The sequence below is a fragment of the Thunnus thynnus genome, chromosome 5, assembly GCF_963924715.1.
Source record: "Thunnus thynnus chromosome 5, fThuThy2.1, whole genome shotgun sequence".
NCBI classification, from domain to species: Eukaryota; Metazoa; Chordata; class Actinopteri; order Scombriformes; family Scombridae; genus Thunnus; species Thunnus thynnus.
The window spans coordinates 3,167,014-3,177,658 of NC_089521.1; the positions used below are offsets into that span (position 1 = coordinate 3,167,014).

The 10,645-nt window shown below is 37.6% G+C and overlaps 1 long non-coding RNA gene across 2 annotated transcripts; it reads right to left on the minus strand.

Moving 5' to 3' along the window:
- Positions 1-756: 756 nt before the first annotated feature.
- LOC137182493 (uncharacterized) lies at positions 757-10,377 on the minus strand. 2 transcript variants are annotated; one of them, XR_010928342.1, is made up of 3 exons: positions 8,837-10,377; positions 2,902-2,970; positions 757-1,323 (listed from the first exon to the last, which is right to left on the minus strand). It is a non-coding gene; the product is annotated as an uncharacterized lncRNA (long non-coding RNA). The 2 variants fall into 2 exon arrangements; XR_010928341.1 differs by lacking the exon at positions 8,837-10,377 and having other exon boundaries at positions 2,902-5,275.
- Positions 10,378-10,645: the final 268 nt, after the last annotated feature.

Here is a 10,645-nt window from a genome sequence, read left to right on the forward strand (position 1 = left end):
GTTCAGGAATGGATGGGAAACTTGCTACTGCTGGAGGAAAGGGGCTGGAGGATCCAAGACTCATGCCTCATTCCCATCCATTCTGACCAGAACCCCTCTCCTCATCCTTGTTGGAGCTTGAACACTGCAATAGCAAGTCAGGTTGTGGCACTATACGCTGCGAATACTGTAGTCAAGGACTTGATTGCATCCTAGCCTGTTCAGAGTGCAGATATATGTCAGCATGATATTTTGATGAGGACATGGAGTGAAGATTACATGTAAACCTATAGGCAAGGCATGTTTCAAGCTTGGTCTCATTTAAGGTTTTAATCTGTGTGCTGATATACGTCATGATTTTCATGGAAAACCATATTACTAAGACAAATTTGTATGTGTAGAAAATTCACTGATACTAAATGGTCTATTTGACTGACTTTGTTTGGATCCAAAAAAGTCAAACTTCCAGAAAACTGCAGGTCTGCTGCAACTCTCAGGTCTTTTCAATCACAGCTGAAGACTTTTCTGTTTGCCGCTGCCTTTATTGAATCAAATTTGAGGGTTAATATTTACACTGCACTGTAACTTTAATACAAATAAATTTGCCTTGCCTTGTAGATTTTGTCGCCCATCACTTACACTGTAAGTGCATTATGAAGGGATCTTCTAATGGTCAGTATGAACAGGAGGAATGATTACAGCAAGAAAAACCTGTTTCAATGTTCATTTGGGCACCTGACTGTTGTTTTAAGAAAGACTTGAAAAACTGTGAGCCTGTCCTTTAAAACAAAGTTTATTATGTTCAGAGTACAAAACAGAATCTGTTACGGGGAGATCAGTCCAAACAGGTAAACAAGCTAAGACAGAGCAAACTATTTGGAACAGATGAAAGTCATGACAGGTCTTGTTATCTGGTGTGTGAAAGAGATGATAGGGTCATCAAAGTCACCAAGATTCATCATCTGGGTACCGTGAATCTAAAAAAAAATCTAAAAATTATTTTTTGTTATAATTTTTCGTAAATGAAAGATCAGGGTGTAACAAAAATCATTAGCGAGCATCCTTTGGTGATGGTACAAAAACAAACAAACAAACAAAAAAACACATCATTGCCTCTAACAGGACCCTGGTTTGGCTCTGATGCATCAAACATTCCACTTGAGCTCCATCATCACCCCATGAAGAACTCAGTGTTAAAAATGACTTTCTTGATTTCATTTCCTTTGACAAATATCTCTCTCCCTCTCACTCAGTGACCTCATCTGGCTTGGTAGTGATGGCTGTTTCTCTCAGGAGTTTTACTCCCCTGGACAGAGATAGGCCATCCAAAGCAGTATTTCATCACTGCAGAAAAGCACAGAGAGACAAAGATATAAATAAAATGCTGCAGGGTGACGGGCTAGATTGTGATAAGGAATAGATGAATTCTGCGTTTGTGTGTCGTGTGTGTGTGTTTTTGATTGTTAGCCCCACTCTAAAGAACTCATCTGTCACTATCTGCCCATCTCCTTGTCATGGCCAAAAATCTCGCCTCTCAGACTGCAATCAACACTGTGACTGAGAGAGAGAGAAACACACACTTTCTCTCTCTCTCTCTCTCTCTCTCTCTCTCTCTCTCTCTCACACACACACAAACACACACACACAAGGAGTTTGACTATTGGATATTTGTATTGACTTAATCACCCCCCGGGAAATTGAAATGATTTCAGGTTCATGTGCACATTCATGCATTTGATGCATTTGATAGTTAATATTTGTGTGTGTGTGTGTGTGTGTGTTGACATTAGCTGAAAGCATGGTACAGTCAGACATTCAGATATCAGATATGGCAGAGGTGTTGCTAATATACACCACACATATTTAAACATATACACACACATTTAACTGCACACAACATCTGCATTTAGTTAGTGTTACATCCAATAAAAATGATGTGCCACAGCCAAAGCAATCAAAATGAGCTTGTCACAGGTTAAAAAGCCTCTGCTACTTACAATATTTTGACATTAGATGTAGGTTAATAGTACAGACTCCTGGCTGAGCAAAGGGTGCACCCACTCATGCTGTGGTCATAGCCAGCAGCTGTAACAAAGACATCATATTTTATCCATAATGCATCCCACGCTATTTGCTGTGGTTGGAGCTCAGCCTTCCTCTATGGGTCAGAGGGAATGCAAAGAATGAATGCGAGCGACCACAAAACTTTGTTCCTTCCATAAGTCAAAATCAAAAAACAGTAACAACATAGATTTGTGCCGTACTGTACATTTCTCTATTATTGATACACTAACCTTGAAAAACGAGTATTTCTGGAACTGGGACTGAGATAACACTCAATCTCTAACCACTATCAAATAAATGAAGCAAAAGTGTCCTTTTAATGAAATAATAAAATGACATATTGTCACTGTTGCTCCAAATAAATAGTAATAGCAAATTTCCTATATCACTGAAATAGCACACTGGACAAAACAGCTTTTCTTCTTCTTGATTGACATTTCAACACGTTCTCACTCCCAACTTGTCACATATTGAAGCTTGGTCAGGACCCCCTGGAGTCACTTTTTAATGCACGGTGTACCCCTTTAGTGTCATTTTTTAACGCGCAGTATCACGGTAGTTACTGTTAAAAAATATATTTTATGGTGTGACAACGGTGGTTAAGGTCTGGTTAGGTTTAGGCAGCCAGTAACATTACAAGCCATCCATCGGCCCCTCCACCTCCTAATAAGAAAATCAGTCAGCTTATACAGATGTCATATGAAGTACGTCACTTCAGAAATGTCGATATGATACGTACTGTTGAAATGTTAATATGCTCCGTATAACAGGTGTTGAAATGTACATATTCATAACTGTGGTTTGCAGAAACATACAATGCAAACGTTTTACTCTGGCGACTAGGCTGAAATTTGTCACCTTATTTAGACGTCATCTGTCTCATAGTGTCTATTTCAGACATTGTGGGAGATCAGGACTCGGATTACCCTGCATGTTAAAAAATGAGAAAATGATAATTATAAGCTTGCCATGAAAATGAAACCTTATTAAAACATCTCTAAAAGCACCTTTAATTACATAAACAATTTTCAGTAAAGTGAGCTAACCATTTTATAAGTTTTAGTGTTTCAAACATCAAATTAAAATTATGTTCTGGCTCCATTGGTCTTTTAACAGTCAGAATCTCTAGTTGAGTTTGTCTTTTTGCTCAGAGTATGCCAAACTAAATTTGGGTTCATTACTTTTAGTGTACAACTTTCATTTAGTTGTATGAGTATAGGTAGCTCTTCATCATAAAAATTAATTTATTGTGATAATTACACCAGCTGATCATAATGATATGTGAATAACAGCGTGTTCACATCTAAAATAATTATTACATCAACAATTTTCCATTATAAATCTGAGAAAGTGAGACATTTGTATCTGAAAATGAGTTCATGTATGGGGTTCACCCTAAAACATTGTGATCTAGCTAACTGTCAATAAACTGCACATTTGCAGGTTTGGGCTTAAGGACTTTTATGATCCTGAATTTGCAGTTTGGTTTACTCCATGGCGTCTTTTAACTCACAAACGTTGCTCTTTTAATTCTTAGAAAACATGTTGCCAAATCCCTATGTGTAAAGAAAACCGCTCACTTCTTTTGACCTCTAGTCATTGACTTCTTTATACCCAACTTACCCTTTTAGCCAGCCTGCTCACTTCCATGTTCATCCATTTCCATAATAACTGAGCTACACATATCTTCTGACCAACAACACGACTGTCGTTACATATCCCCCCACTATAGCCCATTTTGATGTGCATTTGTGCATCAGTGTGAGTAAGTAATATGCAGAGGAAACATACACATAAAAGTCAAGGAGACACAAGTCATGTGGAACACCAGAGCTCAAAGCTTTGTATTTGAGATAAGACATGCACTGTGAGGAGGAATGATTAACACTTAGTATGTTCTTAGATGGCTCTCCAACATTACAGGTGGTAGCATTACTCATGCATAATTTATATGCATTATATATAGTACAAGTATATGAATATTGCATGCTGATGTGTGTGGCAATCCAGATTCCTCTCTCCAGGAAGAACATTAACACTGCTGCACCAATTCAAAATTTACAAAGAAAATCCATTTTGTTTTCACTTATTTTTTTTCTTAATTATATATACTGTATATATAATTGTGTGTGTGTGTGTGTGTGTGTGTAATGTATAAAGTCTACTCTTGTCTTTCAAATACAAAACTTATTCTTTTGAAATGTATGTAACTCGTGAATGAATGTGATTTGATTCCTAAAGTTGTTAGTTTTATGCAGATTATTTATAGATTACTATGTAATATATGTCAATTATTTACAGACTATTATTATGTAATACTATCATTATGTTGTCAAGTTACACGGCTATGCTGGCCAAACCAGTTAGTTTAGCTTGATAGCAGTTATAAGGTCAACAACAGCTTGTTTCCCTAGAGTATTTGATTTCTAGATTATTTGAACATTGTTGTTTTTAGGTAATTCAACCACTTAAATAGCCACATCAGACATATGTAAACTCATTTGTAAGCTCCATTATTTGTTTTTGGCGCTCCAACAAGGCGCATGGGTAATCTTGCTTGTCAACTTCCAGCGAGTGATGAACCATTGTGCAGTTCTTCCCAAGTGGGTAGTTCTGGGTCTGAAAAGTGAAGCCAATGCGAAAGTGACTTAAACCTTCATTCTCTCCAATGGCTATCGGGGGCAACTCCACTGGCTCTAAAAAGAATTCAGATTGTATGGAAGTCTATGAGAAATTGACCCTACTTCTCATATGATTTATTACCTCAGTAAACTTTTTTTTTATCAATATTTTTTTATTTTATTTTTTAAGCAACAACAAACAACAAACCCAACAACAAAAGCACCACTTATTTAGCACTGGTAAACCACTCCACAAAAAGAAAGAGAAGAAGAAACACTGCTGATACAATAAAGAAAAACAAATTCTGCATGGTTTACAACAAGCATCATTCCTCTGTTTACTCCGCCAGATCCGAATCTTTAACATAGTTTAGAGTCCCCAAATTTTGTCAAAAAAATTTTGTTTATCTTTTAGTATAGAAGTTATTCTTTCTATTGGGAGGTTTCACATAATTTGTGTTATCCAGTTGGTAACATTTGGTCTGTGAGTTTTTCTCCAAAACAATGCTATTAGGTTTTTGGCATTAAGGATGGTAAGGTCCATCAATATTCATTCATTTTTTATTATAATTATGTCCTTCTGGATATAAACCAAGTAAAAATAATTTAGGGTCCAAACGCAGTGAAACAGTGTTCCTTTGGCCTCTGTGCACTTAGTACATATGTGTGGTATATTTTTATTATAACAATTTAATATCTCAGGAGTTATGTAAATTCTCATTAACCAGTTATAGTGTATTAATGTGTGTTTACTGTCCGAATGTGAATTGCAGCACAGGCCGATTTCTAATCCTCTACTGAGATTTCAGTTTCTAAATCCTTGCACCAAACATTTAACTTATAAAGTGAACTCTCTGATGAGCAGGATGTGAGCAGATTATAAAACTCTGATATGATGCCCTTTCTTAAACAGTGCTTTGTCATCATTGTTTCAATAAGTGACTGCGGAGGTCTAGTAAATGTATCATTTTGTTTCACTTTTACAAAGCTTCTCAGCTATAGGAGTTTAAAGAAGTGTTTTCTATTCGGATTAAATTTACACTTTGGTAGATACAGATCTTGAATCTTTTTTTTTTTTTATAGTATCTGCTCTTCCTGGTATAAAAAACTGACTACCCCATATTGGACTATATTTTGACAAAGAGTTTGGTTTTTTTTTACCTTCCTATGTCATACCAGATTTTAATCATATGTTTAACGATTGGATTGCCAGTTTGCCTTTTTAGTTTTTTCTCTGTGTCAGAGTATATATACATGGAGAGAGGCAGTTTTAGATCATATGATTCCATTTCTGTCCAATGGGGAGTGTCATTTGTTGAGAAATAGAACATAATGGACCTCAGCTATGCAGCCCATTCATACAACAATATGTTTGGACATTTTAGGCCATTTTGATCAAATGGTAAATATAACGGAGACAAACAAAGCCTTGCCCTTCTATTCTTCCAAATAAATCCCACAAATAATGTTTTGATTTTTGAAAACAAATCTGTTGGTGGTGGCAGAGGAATATTTTGAAAAAGATAGTCATTTTGGTAAAACATTCATTTTTAAAATATTAATTCTACCAATTACTGAAACAGGTAGGGATATCCAGGTTTAAATTGAGTTGTTAATTCCTCCCATCAAAGGTCCATAATTAGCACTAACAAAATTTTCTATCTTTGGCACAATCTGTATCCCCAAGTAGGGGGATTGTTCTACCACTTTAAATTGGATCACTTCAGAATTTGGTTTCATTCTTTCATTTTCACTAAGAAGTAATATTGCTGACTTTGTTTTATTCACTGTATATCCTGAAATGTCGCCAAATGTTTTTATTAACTATACGAAAACTGGAATTGCTTTCCTTAATTTTGTAATAAATAAGATTATATCATCAGCATACAACGCTAACCTGTGTTCAATCTATCCAGCTGTTAGTCCATAAATTTGTGGGTGTAATCGTACTGCTATTGCAAAAGGTTCAACTGCAAACATTCCCTAATGAGTTTATGGTCTCAAACGTTAGTTTCAAGTCTTCTTCAATACAGCATGATGTTCATTTTGTAAGTTATAGTCCCATTTAATTTAAATATGATGATATAGCACGGTATGCTTTAGGGTGTGGCTACGTTGTGATTGACAAGTCACCACCAATGTGAGAACTTTGGTTAGGTAACGTAACCATGGTGTAACCCCAGATTCACAGAGTACAGGCATAGCTTAGCCATCACTATTTCAGTGTGTTTTCAGTTCCTGAAAGTTAATTGTGGCATTTTAGTGGCCTAAAAAGTCTTATTCAGCATTTGGTTGTACTAAAAGACCCTCTAAGGAGTTGGATGTTGAGTTTTTCCATACATACATTTTGTTTTAGTGGTTTAAGCCTGTTTTTCGCTAGAAAAAATTAACATTAGCATTAGCCTTATCACAGTTACCCATAGACTGTAAATGCACTGTGCTAACCAAAGTAGTAGCCAGCAGCTAGTGTTAGGGTCAACTCTACCCTCTCGTCCAAATATGACCACTTCTCATCACTTCTGGCTCCAACAATCCAAGAAGGCGATAGTCAAAACGTCAAACCTGAGGATTCAGAATGGGAGTCCACAAACCAATGGGTGATGTCACAGTGGCTATGTCATGTCCATGTTTTTTATACAGTCTATGGTTCTTCCCTACACAGTTCACAGTTCCCTTAAACTGGGCATTTTTTGCTCCCTACAGTTTGACAATTGAATACCCTGTTCAGTCCACTTTGCAGGGAACTAGTAGGTGCACCCTAATGCATTCCAATCACCTATACCAACCTCTGTAGATTGCTGTATTGAAAAAAGAGTTTATCTGTTTCAGCACACATTTCACTTCATGTGCATAACTGCGACCCAAAGCACATTTTTACGCTTCAAGTCTATTTAACGACTGAAGCTGCTCTACTAAAAGGAAGATTTAGCTGATAAACATGTCATTGGCACAACCATTTGGAGATTTGGAGCCCGATTGTGAATCCTGTATATGGCATGCATACCTGTTGCCCCACTACCACACAGAATGTATAGCTTGCAGAATGTATAGTTGATAAATGTGTATATCTGTGGAACTGATATAAGTAAATCTCTACTGCTGCACCAGGTGCACATCGTGTTTCATCTCTGTCTACAACAGGCTGCTGGTTAACCAGCTGCATATATCACAGCTAAATCTGATGGGGGAAATTAATCGCTGTCACATTCCAATATGGAAATTATGATATATAAGCTATTGTCATCTAAAAATGGGAACAGGACAATTTTAATATATTATTAATTTCATTACATTTATAATGATTTATGGATTATAACATCTTAGCTATTAATTTTATAATTAGTAAATAAATTGTGCATTATTAGCAATTTCACACTTTTAAATGTTGCATATTTAGGCCCAATCATTTTTTAAATAATTGTGGTTCTAATATATTGTTTTCATTGAATAAATATTGACCACATCATTTTTTAAGACCATAGGACGTTTATGATTTGTGCATATGCTTACAGTTCTAAATTTGTTTCACATAATATTCAGGTAAGAACATATGGATGAATCCCAGATTTGTGCTTAAAACATCTGTACGCATGGTTTAAGCACAGATTTGTGCTTACGCACTGTTTGTGAATGAAGCCAAATGTGCTTTGTATTAAAATGCATGTAAAAACACCCACCCACCTGAAGACATGAGCCAGAACCCTCCTGTTGTTCATTTGGGTAAACCAGGAATCAGGGTGGACAGTAGTGGGTGGCTGTGGCTCAGGCGGTAGAGCAGGTTGTCCACTAATCAGAAGATCGGCAGGTCGATTCCCAGCTCCTCCAGTCCGCATGTCGATGTGTCAAAGTAAATGTATGTCAAAAATGTGTCAAAAAAATATACTTAACCCTAAATTGCTCCTGATGGTTGTGCCATCAGTGTGTGAGTGATTAGATTTCCTCTGATGGGCTGGTAGTCCCTGTACCCATTCAGTCTGTGAATGTGATTTGTAGTATAAAAGCACTTTGAGTGGTCGGAAGACAAGAAAGGCACTATACAAGTACAGTCCATTTAGTCTACACTATGTTGTGATGACTACATGAATGATCTTGTTTATTTACATCAATAATGATAATACAAAATCTAATGTGAGAAGAGAATTCCATAAATCTGCACTTGCTATCCCACTCACCTCTGCATCGGGGTGAATCTACAGGGTGGCAAATACAGGCAGCTGCCCCTTCTACTGTAGGGTTTCCCCAAGTTCTTAAGCTCCTACAACAGTAATTGTAAAATAATTTATCATTTTTGGCCACCACTATGTTCCTAAGCTGTCCAAAGCAGTGAAATAAGCAAGAAATAGAAAGAAAATCCATAATGCCCACTTTGACCCCTGCATACAATACACAGAGTGACTTGAGGCTGCTGCTGCTGCATCTGGAGGTGAATTTAGATCTTCTCTCTCTTTGCTCATACAAAGTCAGTAATGAATGTAACTCCTGTATAAAAAACTAGATTCAGTAATTAGATCATGTTCTTATGTTAGCCAAAAGCTAAGTCGCCTGCTACAAGGGAAATGGTGTGCAATTTCCCCACTTTTTTCCCCTGAGCAATTCTGTTCATCACTTGTTGTTTGAATTGAAACAGCATATGCAGTTAACTGAGTTCTGATCTAAAGTAATAACACAGACCTGCAGGTGTAATGGGGTGAAACCTAACCTTAACCCAAGCAGCAACCTCTGGGACTGAAAAATTAAGCCAATGCAGAGGTGCCAAAAACTGCAGTTCCTCGAATGGCAATTTGAGGCTGTCTCCAAAAGCGAGTCAATCACCATAGACCTCCATGTTAAAATGCCCAACTTTACAGCAGGAATAAACATGTTTACAGCCTGGTACAAAAAATGTTTTTGGTCTCTATAGCTAATTTCCCCTTTCATGACAACTGTACGGGGGGGGGGTGAATTTTCTCACTTGTTTCAATTTTATGAAGCTGTAAAGTTATGCATAATTAAGGACATGGCCGCTTTGAGTGACAGGTCACAGTCTGAAAAGGTGGCTCCTGATACTTCTTATATGTGCTTTGAATAAACAGTCTAAGGGCACAGCCAGAGTAGAAAGATGCAGTAATTATAATCTAAATCCAACAAAAACAAATACTCCAAACGTGTGAATCAAATAAATCATGTGGCCACAGCAAGCCAAACTGATAAAGAAAAAAAGGAAATAAACAATTGGCCCTAGCATTGGTTGAAATTGAGCGGCTGTGTGTATCCCCTTGGGCCTGTATTAAAGAAGACTAGCACAACTGCTACTGGAATCATGCAAAATTCAGGAGAGGTACTTAGCTGAGAGGAGAGGTGAAACGTGCTTCACCCCTCCACAGATCCCACAACGCCTCATCTCCCGTCTCCCTCTCCATTTGACGTGCCCATGACTATCTGCTGCCCAGCCTCCGCTCCCGGTTGGCGTCGCTCAGTCACGCTGTCTCTCTTGGTTGTGTGTGCCCCTGAAGCGCTCTGCTGCTGTTCATGGCCACAGTGTGCTATTTGACTCAGTTACGCCCGTCTCTGTCTCAATGCTCCTCACGTCCCGACTGGCTGCTTGCCGACTTCTCTCACCGTGCCCAGCCCTACACACCTATCTTAAAGAAACTATCCCCGGAAAAGAACCCACGCCTCCCAGACAGTGTGCCAATCACGTCTCTGCTTTCCCGAGTGGACAGGTGTTAGTTATATTCCAAGGTTTAGGGAATGTGGTGCTTTCAGTTCATTCATGGGATTTAATGTATCTGGTGAGGCCTCAAAAGGCCTTCAAACTGCAGTGCCTGTGGATCAAGTATTATTTGATTACATATTAAATATATAAATATATTTAAAACTGCCCTTCCTCTAACACCCATCTGTTAATGTGAGCACATAAACAGACTGCATCCTTCACTGTCAGACTGAAGATATATTTTAGCCACGATCCAAATATCACTTAGTGTTTATGATTATTTTGT